The following is a 13,287-nucleotide window of genomic DNA, read 5'->3' on the forward strand; positions in this document are numbered from 1 at the left end:
TCCCCAATGTCCTTTCAGAACCAAAATTGTCCATCTTTACCAGATCCACAGAAATGTGGTTAATCCTTAACTCCTTCTGAAATGGGCCCAATCAAGAGCAATTGGGAATAGGCAACAAATGTTGGCCATGCTGGCAGTGCCAACAATCTAAGGAAGTGTTTCTTTAAAAAAAAATGACCCCACTGTATTCTACTTAAGTCCGTGGCTCTTTTAATTCGACTTGATCTGTACTCATCATGCAAACAACAGATTGCTTACAATGCTAATAACTAAAGGGAGGTTTTGATGCCATTCCAGATCCACTCTCTCCTGTTTTGATCATTTATGCTCCACACCCATTGCTTAGCTTCTCTCCCTGGACTTTGCAATGTGTGATGGTCTGAAAACCAGACCAGGTTATGTTACGAAGGAGCTTGTACAATGATCTCAGCATTTCTGTGCTCTAACAGGGAAAGTAAGCCAGAGTTCCTATTCTAATCATTGTTACTGAAGATACAGATTTTATCATCCGCAGAGTACACACATACTTTGCATTCATCAACAGTGACAAAAATGCAGAAGTGCACTGCCCAGCCCATTGAAGGGTGTGACCATGCTCTGATAAGGGAGGCTTTATTTTAGCTTCAATGATTTAAGTGATGTTGATTCGCCTTGTTGGGGGAAAAAAAAATTCCTGTATCCTAATGTAATATCTCTGAGCAATCATTTGGAAGACATCTATTTGGCTAGTCTGACTGAAAATGTTGACTAGGTGTATTATGTGGATTTACATGGGATTAACAGTTAAGAACCAGGCCATTTAGCTCAATTGGTCAGTGTTGGTATTTTATCCTTCACATACGTGTATCTCTTCCCACCAATCTCCATCTCACAGCATCAAAATTGCTTTTCCCTTATGCACCTATCTAGTTTTTCTTTAAATGCACTGATTACTTGTTTCAACTACTCCAAGTTCCACATTCCCATCACTCTCTGGGTAAAGACGTATCCCCTGAAGTTAGTGTTTGCATTTATTAGTGATTTACCTATATTTATCGCTCTAAGTTTTAGGCAAGTAAAAACATTTTTCTACATCAAATACTTTCACCCCTCTGCTCCCCCTAAGCCTGTTCTTTGACCATGAAGGGAGTCTCCCTGCCCTGTTCAGTCTTTCCAGATTGATGTAAATTCTCAGTTTTGATACTGTTCTTGTAAATTATGAAGTAAATGAACAGCTCCAAATGCTGCCCTGCCCACAGTAATTAATGACATTTCTGTTGTGCAAACCAGAAAAAGATGAGTCAGAAAGATTTGGTTTCTTTGACATTACAGATTCCAACAACTTTCAAGAAGCAGATCAAAGTTCATCTTTGTGTTTTTTTTTAAACTGGTTTGTACTTACAAACATATAAACAAGGAGTAGGACTGGACCATTCAGTCATTCAAACTTGCTTCACCTCTTGATAAGTAGCCAGGCAGGAGGCTGGAAGAACACAACAAGCCAGGCAGCATCAAGCAGTGGAGAAGGCGGCGTTTCGGACTTCTTCAGGACCTTTTGATAAGACCATAGTTAAGCTGAGTACAATCACAAATCCAGGTTACCCTGATAACCATTCACACTCTTTGCCTTCAAAAATCCATCATTTCTGCCTTAAAAATATTGAGATTCTACTTCCATGGCCTTTGCAGGGAGAGAGTTCCAAATGTTCATAATGTTTTAAAAGGATGCTCAAACTACATAGTTAATTTATTCAATTAGATTATATGGAACATACAGCACAGAAACATGCTGTTCATTACAATTAGACCATGTTTCATGTATACTTCACCGAAGTCCCTCAATCTAGTTCTATTACCAGAACTTCCTATTACAAACCCTCCCCACCGAACTCTTTCATATTCATCTATTGTTATTAATGTTATGTACTTCCATTTCCCTTAACTACACCATGAGTTTGGAAGTTCCACATTCTCATTACTCTCTTGATGAAGAAGTTTATCCTGAACTCCCTATGGGATTTTTTGGTGACCATCTTATCTTGATGGCTTCCAGTTAGGTACTGTACTGTAGGGTATCTAATATAATAATAATGTCTCCACACTTTCAAAATCTTTCATAACTTTAAATACTTGTTGGATAACTCTGTAACCTCGCGCTGTAGAAGATCGCTAATAGAAAATCACTATACCTGTTTAGTAGAAAGTTTGTGTTTCACAATTCATCAATCGCGTTATAGTCAATTTGTGCTGATGAAACATGCATTATAGCAGAACGTCCAATATGGCTTCCACCTCAACTATTCCTTGTTTAAAGTGGCCGGTATGGTGATGTACCAGAGGGTGTGGCTCACACCAATTGCTGACTCATCCTCAACCAGTCATCAGCTGTCAACCTTTCTGTAGAATCCCCTTCACCTGGCATTAATATTCAGTGATTTTAGAGCCAAACATATTGTCAGAAATGAGGAACTTCAGCAACGAGAAAGACTGGACCAGCTGGGGCTGTTTTGGATGGAACAAAGGAAGCACAGGGGGATTTTAATTAGGGTGCATAAAATTATAAATAGCCTATACAGAGTGATAGGAAGGACCTTATTTTTAAAATAAAAACTTTCATGGTGAAATAACTCTTCAGAGGCCAGCATCCCATCATCAAAAATGCTTTATTTACAAATGCGTAGCCTTACACAATAGCACTGCCTCTCATTGAGTCAGGCATTCAGCATCTCAATATCCCTGAGATTCATCCTTTTACATCAGCAAGGTCTCCCTGATTGGACCAGATTAACAGCCCAAATCAGGGAATGCATATTTTATGATGTTCAGCTGGCTAACCTTCCCTTGTTACAGTCACTACACATGGGACATGGCTGTTGCTGGTAGAGCCAGCATTTATTGCCTATCCCTAATTGTCCCTGAAATAAGTGGCTCCGTAGGCTATTTCAGAAGCAGTTAAAATTCATTCACATTGCTGTGGGTTTGGAGTCACATGTAAGCCAAGGAAGATATTGAAAAAGAAGGAAAGTTGCCCATTCAGGTTGAAGTGTGTGGTCACTTTATGATAATCAATTAATACAGAGCTTGAGGGGATCTGCTACTACACGAGTAAAATCATTGTGAAAGATTAATGAGCAAATGCATATTGGTTCCATTTTATCTGAAGGCTGCATTTTGTGTCTTTTAGAATATTGTAAATTGGTGTTACTGTAAAATGTGCATTATTTGGTGCACACACTAAGAATGGGTGGTGCTAGGAAATAAAAATACCGGTTATTAGGGAGTTGCCTAATAGTAACAATGACTGTTGGAGATGTTGATAAAATGTGCATTGCCTTACATAGTGATACTTTTGAATGCCTCAGATAGGAAGAACTAGACAACAAAGACAACCTTTATAAAGCTTAGTAAAGAAGGCAGTAATTAAATCACTATGAATAGCAGGGAAAGGGATGGATGAAATGAAACACTTAACGCTTTGTGCTGAGTTGCTCCAATGTACCACTTCCTAGCTATTACTGAGATGCATTGCTGCATTTTGTGAACAGCTGGGTCACACACCCTCTCTGTAAAGAAGGGAGAAGCACCATTATTCAGGGAACTATGAATAAATAGTTTTAAATCTCGAATATCACCCTTGAAGGAAAATGAAAAAGTTTAACATATACATGGTTCATGGCCATTGTGAGGTGGGGATGATTACCAGAGACTTTGGTTGGTAGAGCATTCTGGTTGCCATGTCCCAGCTAATGTGAATTTTACTGTAGTACGCATGGAATGTGTACATCAAATGTTGGAATTGTTATAAGTGTTTTGAACAAACTAATGTTTGCTGTAGTTGGTCTGGCATGGTGAAACATAGTACCTGAGTTCAGCATTGAATTGTGAACTCACGAATAAGAGTTTGTACGAATGGGATTGTGCTGAGTGATTTAATCGGTATTGATGTTGAATTGCATAATATGAACTTATTAAAAAAAATTATATTATTCTGTTGAATCTGATGTTTTTGAATAACAAAAGGAAATGGATCAAGAAAGCAGTCTGATTACATTAGTGTCCTGTTTGGAATCAAACTGTACAAATGTGCTTCCCAGCTTGGTGTAGTCAAGTGACCTTTTCTATGAGGCACTCACTACAAACATCCAAGTTGGAATCAGTGCAATAAAGACACAGTACAAGTGAGACTGTTGTCCTGCAAACTGTAAAATACTGTTGGACTGGAGCTGAGACTGATTGTTGAAGAGATATAGAAAAGTAAAAGTTGTTAAATTATTTAATTAAAACTAGAATGTGCAGGACTGCTGAAAGCTGCTACATGCTGCAGAAAATGAATTTTTAGAAAATAGACTGCTGTGGAAAGCACTGGTTAAAACAGAACAGCAGCATTTCTTTCTCTCCCAACATCAGTTGAAATTAGAGGTGACTGAAACGGAACTCTCAATTTTTCCACTTACAGTGGCAAATCTAGGAGATTGTGACAGATTTAATTAACAATTTAGAGCAGCTATGAGTAGCTATAATTTGTATCTCTGTTGGGGAGAGACTGTTTCAAAATGTATTCCCCTAAATCTCTACAAAGATTGGGAAAAATAGACTGCAGAAATTTAGAAAGCTTTGAATGTATTATTTTAATCCCAAGTGAGGACAACTTATGAATGCTATGTGTTAGGATCATAGGTGAAAAAGAGTTCGTTCATCAATACGTGAGTATATTAACAGCTCCCAGAATCCTGTGAATCTGCACAACTAGAATATGGCTAATTGAAAATAACATTGTATTAGGTATAAGAAACTCTGCAGTGAGAGCATGTTCACAGAGAGGTGAAAAGTACTCAGCAAAATGATCAACATGTGCGGAAGCACTAAGGTTATCAATTAGCAACTGGAACATACTCTTGGAAGAATATACCAAGTCTTGTATTATGCTGACAGACATTTCAGGTCAAAAGGACAGAAACATCATTGATAAACAGCAGGATGCAAATACTGAGGAGGATATCACATTAAGGAAAAGAAGTCATGTTCAGTGTGGGGACAACAGTGTTCTCACTGTAAGAAGCTGAATCATTTTGAGCATAATTCTTTGGCCAGAAAAAAATCATGAACAGGTAAGTACAGATGGCGACTGGAGAAAGAACAGCTGAAGATTCACTCTTTACCATATAATATGTTGTTCAATCAGGGTGATAGGTGATAAATGGTTTGTGACTGTGGAATGAGGACTGTAGAAGGAGAACACCAAGGTTATGTGAAATGTCAGATAGACACTGTTATGTCATTACAATATTATGTCCTTTACAGACCTATGCAAAGTGGCTGAACACGATGATCCAAAAATGAAGATCTCAAAAGTAAGGTTGAGGTTATGTGATATCAGTACTTGTATATTTGTGCCAAAAGGACAGATTACTCAACCCTGGCCTAACCCTGTAACCCTACATTTCCATGGCTAATCCACCTAGCCTAAACATCTTTGGACTGTGGGAGGAAATCCATGCAGACACAGGGAGGATGTGCAAACTCCACATAGTCGCCTGAGGCTGGGATCGAACCCAGGTCCCTGGCCCCGTGAGGCAGCAATGCTAACCATTGAGCCGCCATGCCATCCATTCTGCCATTCTGGACATGGGTTTGTGAAATACTGATGTTTGTGCATGTTGTTTAGCATTTCCATGGCTCCATGAATGCAGGCAACATGATATAATCAGTGATCTTCCAAAAATAGAAAGCATGGTGGATATTATTCTAGTTTATGGATATGGAATCACAATGGAAGAAGCTACTGCCCACCACAATCAAAATCTAATGCGACTTCTAGACATACCTTGCCAGATGAACCTGAACAAGAAAAAAATTGCAATTAAAGATGCCCAAGTTGAGTGTATGGATCATGTACTGATAGCAAAAAGTCTTTGCCCAGATCTTGAAGAGGGGAGAGCTGAGTGATGTGGTGATCAACAGGTGTAAAATTAGTGCAATGAGTAATTGGATTTGTCAACTACAGTTAACAAACTCCTTGCCTATTTTGTCTGAGGAGTGTGACCTATACATTAACTCACTGGACAACAAGAAACAAGATTAAGTAAAATCAAGCAACTAGTGAGGCCAACACCAGTGCGGAACCATTTTGATTATTGTCTGTGTGGAATTTGCACGTTCTCGTCGTATCTGCGTAGGTTTCCTCCGGATGCTCCGGTTTCCTCCCACAGTCCAAAGATGTGCAGTTAGGGTGAATTGGCCCTGTTAAATTGCCCATAGTGTTAGGTGCATTAGTCAGAGGGAAATGGGTCGGGTGGGTTACTCTTTGGAGGGTCGGTGTGGACTGGTTGGGCCAAAGGGCCTGTTTCCACACTGTAGAAAATCTAATATAATCTAATATAATCTAATCTAAATGATGAAGTCATCCTGCAGTGAGACAGGATTTGGAGAAATTCCAATTCGCAAGGACAAACATCTAGGCATTTATGTCAGAGAATAATGCTACACTCAGATCAAGGAAGACCACCAGGGCATTGTCTTTGCTTGTGATCAGTATCTACTGATAGTGACAGTTATGTTTGATGACAAGCCACTTAAAAAGATTCTCCTCAAGTCATCTGTTCCAAAACACCTGCAAAGAATGTTACTCCAGTTCCATAAATATTGTCTGGATGTGACTCATAAACAACTGAAACAGATGTACATTGCTTATATGATATTGTTAGCAGCACTTCTGATAAAGAACTTAAAGCATGCTATGATGGATTGTGAAATATTCACAAGCCAATGTGGAGTAGCAGCTCAACATGCTTGAAGAATAATCAATTCAACAAAGAAATTGCACTGAATCTTATCATATTTTGGCAAAGTGTTCCTTTCTGTCAAGTTTCATGGAGGACTTCTCTCCACATGGCCTGTTGAGTTTTCTGTTCAACGTTAATTTCTACTATGACCCAATGTAGGAATAAGGTTAATGAGTTTCACCATTTTTTGTCTCTGATATCTCATAATCATTCTATTTCTGCTACTGCACAACCTTCCACCAAGCCTTATGCTGTGTCATTCTCTCACTATTGCCTGCAATGTCTTCCCCATTTGCTCTTACTCACCCAGTTCCCCACATCACTAACGCTATGTGCCTTGCCCAATCACTTACTCAGGATACCTTATCATCTTTCCCTCGCCTGCACCAGTACAAACAGCTGTGCAACACACTTTCACCTCCCACAATCCATTCCTTTCTCTCATTTTAGGAGAAAATGTCCCACAGTAGAGCAGAAAGAGACAAAATTGGTGGTAGGGTTCCTGGCATTTGGTTTCTTACCCTTTACAAAGACAGCATCCTGACCTTGACCATCTCAAGTAGCTGAATGACAGCGCTGGACTGATATTGGGTATACCCTTGACTTACTGTGTCAGGCCCCCTGACTGAAGAGTGTCTCCATCGACTGAGAACAACTCCCCTTAGATTTTGAGACGTGGCCATTCGGTTGAAGCACGTGCAATGTGGTTTGTCACATACGCTGCTGACACCTGGTGGCAGATGTGAGATTAACAATACGTGATACAGTGACACGTCCACCCCTCTTGACTGAGGATGGCTAATAAACAGCCTGACTTTGTGTCTGGACTAAAAGGCAAGTAAAGACAGAAAGTATTATGAACCTGTTAGCTCTGACAGAGGGGACAATGTGCTAAAAAGGCAAGGCAAAGCAAACTGGGATGCTGTGAACACCCAGTTAGACACGAAGTGAGTGAGCGCTAAGAGAGTAAGCATGCAGCCTGGTCAAATCCATGAGCTGGGAACCTGTCTGTGCACACAAATTGTCCTTGCATCTGTTTGACAACAATAGTTGCAGCATTAGAGGACAGAAGCGTATTTTAAATGGATCGAAATGGTGCTGGGGCTCAAGGTACACCAGGAGATAGAAAAGATATGTAGGAAAGGCAAAGTTTCAGTGACCATGGGGGATTTCAATATCTAGGACCCAAAAGCATAGCCTCAGAGTAAAGGGAAGACCTTTTAGAATGGAGATAAGGAGAAACGTCTTCAGCCAGAGAGTGGTGAATCTATGGATTTTATTGCCATAGAAGGCTGTGGAGGCCAGGTCATTGAGTATATTTAAGTCTGAGATAGATAGGTTCTTGAGTATCAAGGGTTATGTGGAAATAGTGGGAGAATGGAGTTGAGAAACTTATCAGCCATGATTGAATGGCAAAGCAGATTTGTTGGGCTGACTGGCCTAATTTCTGCTTCAATTCTTATGGTCTTAACACTGATTAAAGGAGTTTAGAAGCAGGTGGGGATGCATGAGTTAGTCTGCCTGGGCAGCATGGTGGCACAATTGTTAGCACAGCGCCAGAGACCTGGGTTCAATTCCTGCTTCAGGCAACTGTCTGTGTGGAGTTTGCATATTCTCCTCGTGTCTGTGTGGGTTTCCTCAGGATGCTCCGGTTTCTTCCCACAGTCCAAAGATGTGCAGGTTAGGTGAATTGGCCAAGCTAAATTGCCCGTAGTGTTAGGTGAAGGGGTAAATGTTGGGGAATGGGTCTGGGTGGGTTGCTCTTCGGAGGGTCGGTGTGGACTTGTTGAGCCGAAGGGCCTGATTCCACACTAAATAATCTAAAGGATCTTCAGTGGATACTGTTTGCCATTGTGAGACCACCAGACCCCAACAGACACTCACCAGTCCCGGATTGTAGTAGCCACTACTGCTTCCAATGCTACTGGGACTTCAAAACTGCTGCTAATGTAATTGGTCAAGATTTCCACATGGCTGAAAGGTTGCTATGATTGGTGGAGATGAGTTCACTGCTGACTTTGCAGGGAAACCCAGTCATCTGTAAAATCATGGGCAATTGATTGGGCCAATTTTGACCAACAGAACCATTTACCGATCCCCCTGCATTCCAAATCTTGCTAGCAGAAATGTTGGAAGAAAATGAAAATAAACAACTTGTTTCAATGTTCCGATGAATTTTCTCAGGGGTTATCTTGTGGCAAAGGAGCAAGAGATTAATCATTGATTCTTAGAGAGTGCAGCGCAATCTTGGAGAGTTGAGAATTATACCCCTCACTTCAGTAGGAATCCTATTATCCTCAATCAGATCCACAGTTAGCCTATCACAGATTGCAATAAAAAACATTGATTCTCAGAGTTGCTGTATACATCTGGCTTTAGTCCACAAAACAGAATGAGTAGTGGGTGTGTGTCAGCTGTCACTGGAATGTACACTGATCCAGAATTACTGCATTCCATAGCTGAGGTTTGTGGGTGGAGTGAGGGCGGGAACTGGACACAGTCAGCATTTTTGTCTAGCCTTCGTTCTACATCGTTGAATCAGCTAATTAAAGAGTGTATTTTTTTTATCAGATGTAACTCCAGAGGTATCACTCCAACCTGTGCACTACAAATCTCTGGGTTCAAAACCCCCCTCCAGAGACTTCAGGATCCTCTCTCGGCTCAAAATCCAGCTCAGTACTAACAGAGTTTTGTACCATTGAAGCTGTCGTATGAGTTCTTGAACTGAGGCCGGAGCTAAGTATGAAAGACCCTATGATGCTATTTTTAAAAGAGCAGTTTGTTCTGATGTTTTGGCCAAGATCTATCCCTGGACCAGCATCACTAAAACACAAGGACAAGGGCAGCAAATACATGGGACCACCACCACCTGTAATATCCCCTCCAAGTCACTTACCATCCTGACTTGGAATTATATCACTGTCTCTTTATTGTCTCTGAGTCAAAATCCTAGAATTCCCTCCTGAATCCCTCAACCCACAGCAGCTGGAATGCAGCGATTCAAGAAGGCAGCTCACCACCACCTCCTTAAGGACAATTAGGGGTGGGGAATAAATGCTGGTCAGCCAGTGACACCCACATTCTACAAACAAATTTAAAAAATGATCTGACCATTAGCTACTGAGTTATCATGGGACCATGCTGCATAAATATTGCAGCATTGCAGCAGTAACTAAACTTAAAAAAAAACACTTTCTGCAAAGTACTTTGGGAAATCTTGAGATTATGAGAGGTGTTATATAAATGCAAATATTTCCTCAGTTATTGGGGTGTAACCACTGGAAGTGTTTTTCAATCATTGCTTCAGAATATAGTGCCATCCTGCTGGATTAGCTTTGTCTTATACTCATGTTCCATTTTGCACTGACTTTGGAGCTTTTCTTGATGAATAAATTGCCTTTGTCCTCTCTCTTTTGTCTGAAATTGGATCCTCCTATTGGAGCACAGTCCTGTAAATATACAGGTCTCTGCATGTGTGCTCTGCTTAAACAGCAGTAAAAGACTTACATTTATAGAATTATTTAACAACCATTGTATGTTTCAAAGCGCTTTAGAGCCAGTGAGCTATTTTTTAAAAGTGCAATCATTGTTGTAATGTGACAGCCAATCTGGGCACAGCCAACTCTCATAAACAAAGTGGTAATGATCAGATAGAGCCTTCGAATAATTACAGTATATACAGCCATTTGACCCATTGTGTCTTCACTAGCTCTCTGAAGAAGAGAGCCATAACCTTACCTCCCCCATGTAAGGTTCTTCCTTCTTCCTTCTCAGGTAATTATCGAAATTCTTTGTAAAAAGCCTTGAATGGATCTCCCTTCACACACTGTCATGCAATGTACTCAAAATCCTAATCACTTGCTGTTTAAAAAATAGTTTACTCATTGACATTGCTTCTTTTGCCAATTATCTCTTCAGGGAATCTTTGAGAAACTCTAATGCATTTCTCCAGTTCTCCTGTGAATCTTATGTTTCTCTCATAATGTTGGTTGACAGATAAATATTGGCAAGGATATGAAGGAGAACTCCATCAGCCTCCATCATATAGTGTGATGGAATCTTTTACATTCACACTAACAAGCTAATCGAATCTCGGTTTAACATCTTATCCAAAAGATGGAGCATCTGACAGGGCAGCACCTCCTTATCACTACACTGGTGTGTCAGTCTTGCTTGAGCATTAGTCATTGGGGACTCCATAGTTAAGGGGACAGATAGGAGGTTCTGTGGGAACGAATGAGACTCACGGTAGGTGTTTTGCCTTCCAGGTGTGGAAGTTCGTGATGTCTTGGATCATATTTTTGGGAACCTTGAGGGGGGGGGGAGCAGCCCCAAGTCGTGGTCCATATAAGCACTAACAACTTAAGTAGGAAAAGGGATGGGGGTTTAAGGCAGTAATTCAGGGAGCCAGGGTGGGAGCTTGGTGCTAGAACAGAGTTGCTATTTCTGGTTTGTTGCCCGTGCCACGTGCTAGCGAGGCAAGGAATGGGGGAGAGAGGAGTTGAACATATGGCTACAGGGATGGTGCAGGCAGGAGTGTTTCGGATACCTGGATATTTGGGGCTTATTCTGAGGGAGGTGGGACCTCTACAAACAGGACAATCTTCACCTGAACCAAAAGGGTACCAATATCCTGGGGAGAAATTTGCTAATGCTCTTCAGGAGGGTTTAAACTAATTCAGCAGGGGCGTGGGAACCTAAATTGTAGTTCCAGTGTCCAGGAGGTTGACAACAATGAGGTCAGAAATGAGGTATCAAGGTTGTAAGAGTTCACCGGCAAGCAGAACGGTGGCTTGAAGTGAATCTATTTCAAGGCTAGGAACGTCCGGAATAAGGTGGGTGAACTTGCAGCATGGGTTGGTACCTGGGACTTCAATATTGTGGCCTTTTTGGAGACATGGATAGAGCAGGGACAGGAATGGTTGTTGCAGGTTCCTGGGTTTAGACGTTTCAGTAAGAACAGAGAAGATTATTAGGGTTGTATTATAGGCCCCTAATAGTCAGCAGGAAATTGAGAAACAAACTTGTAAGGAGATCTCAGTTATCTGTAAGAATAATAGGATGGTTATGGGAGGGGATTTTAACTTTCCAAACATAGACTGGGACTGCCATAGCGTTAAGGGTTTGGATGGAGAGGAATTTGTTCACTGTGTACAAGAAAATTTTCTGAAGAGAAGGTTCAAAACTTGACCTACTCTTGGGAAATAAGGCAGAGCAGGTGACTGAAGTGTCAGTGGAGGAGCACTTTGGGGCCAGCGACCATAAATCTACTAGTATTAAAATAGTGATGGAAAAGGATAGACCAGATCTAAAAGTTGAAGTTCTAAATTGGAGGAAGGCTAATTTTGACGATATTAGACAAGAACTTTCAAAAGCTGATTGGGGACAGACGTCTGCAGGGATGGCTGGAAAATAGGAAGCCTTCAGAAAGGAGATAACAAGAGTCCAGAGACAGTATATTCCTGTTAGGGTGAAAGGAAAGGCTAGTAGTGTAGGGAATGCTGGATAACGAAAGAAATTGAGGTTTTGGTTTAGAAAAATAAGGAAGCATATGTCAAGTATAGACAGGATAGATCGATTGAATCCTTAGAAGAGTATAAAGGCAGTAGGAGTATACTTAAGAGGGAAATCAGAAGGGCTAAAATGGGACATGAGATAGATTTGGCAAGTAGAGTTAAGGAGAATCCTAAGGGTTTTTACAAGTACATTTTTTACAAGTACAAAAAGGTAACTAGAGAGAGAATGGGACCCCTCAAAGATCAGCAAGGCGGCCTTTGTGTGGAGTCACAGGAGATGGGGAGATACTAAATGAATATTTTGCATCAGTGTTTAATGTGGAAAAGGACATGCAAGATATAGAATGTAGAGAAATAAATGGTGACATCTTGAAAAATGTCCATATTACAGAGGAGGAAGTTTTAGATATCTTGAAATGCATAAAAGTGGATAAATTTCCAGGACCTGATCAGGTATACCCTAGAACTCTCTGGGAAGCTCGGGAAGCGATTGCTGGGCCTCTTACTGAGATATTTGTATCATTGATAGTCACAGGTAAGGTGCTGGAAGACTGGAGGTTGGCTAACCTGGTGCCACCACTTGAGAAAGACAATCCAGGGAACTATAGATTGGTGAGCCTGACATTAGTAGTGGGCAAGTTGTTGGAAGGAATCCTGAGGGACAAGATGTACATGTATTTGGAAAGGCAGGACTGATTAGGGATAGTCAACATGGCTTTGTGCGTGGGAAATCATGTCTCACAAACTTGATTGAGTTTTTTGAAGAAGTAACAAAGAGGATTGATGAGGGCAGAGTGGTAGATGTGATCTATATGGACTTCAGTAAGGCATTCGACAAGGTTCCCCATGGGAGACTGGTGAGAAAGGTTCGATCTCTTGGAAGATAGGGAGCACTCGCCATTTGGATACAGAACTGGCTCAAAGGTAGAAGACAGAGGGTGGTGGTGGAGGGTTGTTTTTCAGACTGGAGGCCTGTGACCAGTGGAGTGCCACAAGGATCGGTGCTGGGT

At 41.0% G+C, this 13,287-nt stretch overlaps 2 protein-coding genes across 2 annotated transcripts in view; one reads left to right on the forward strand and one right to left on the reverse strand.

Annotated features, from left to right (window-relative positions):
• agt (angiotensinogen) overlaps positions 1–1,529 on the reverse strand; it is a 29,729-nt gene extending 28,200 nt beyond the window's left edge. Inside the window, exon 1 of the mRNA XM_043681030.1 lies at positions 1,382–1,529. The gene's annotated coding sequence lies outside the window, so the exon portion shown is untranslated. The remainder of the gene's footprint in view (positions 1–1,381) is intronic.
• The window catches only part of capn9 (calpain 9), a 68,236-nt gene that overhangs the window by 4,812 nt on the left and 50,137 nt on the right, over positions 1–13,287 (forward strand). The gene's annotated exons all lie outside the window — the stretch shown is intronic.

The sequence above is a fragment of the Chiloscyllium plagiosum genome, chromosome 3 (assembly GCF_004010195.1).
Source record: "Chiloscyllium plagiosum isolate BGI_BamShark_2017 chromosome 3, ASM401019v2, whole genome shotgun sequence".
NCBI lineage: Eukaryota > Metazoa > Chordata > Chondrichthyes > Orectolobiformes > Hemiscylliidae > Chiloscyllium > Chiloscyllium plagiosum.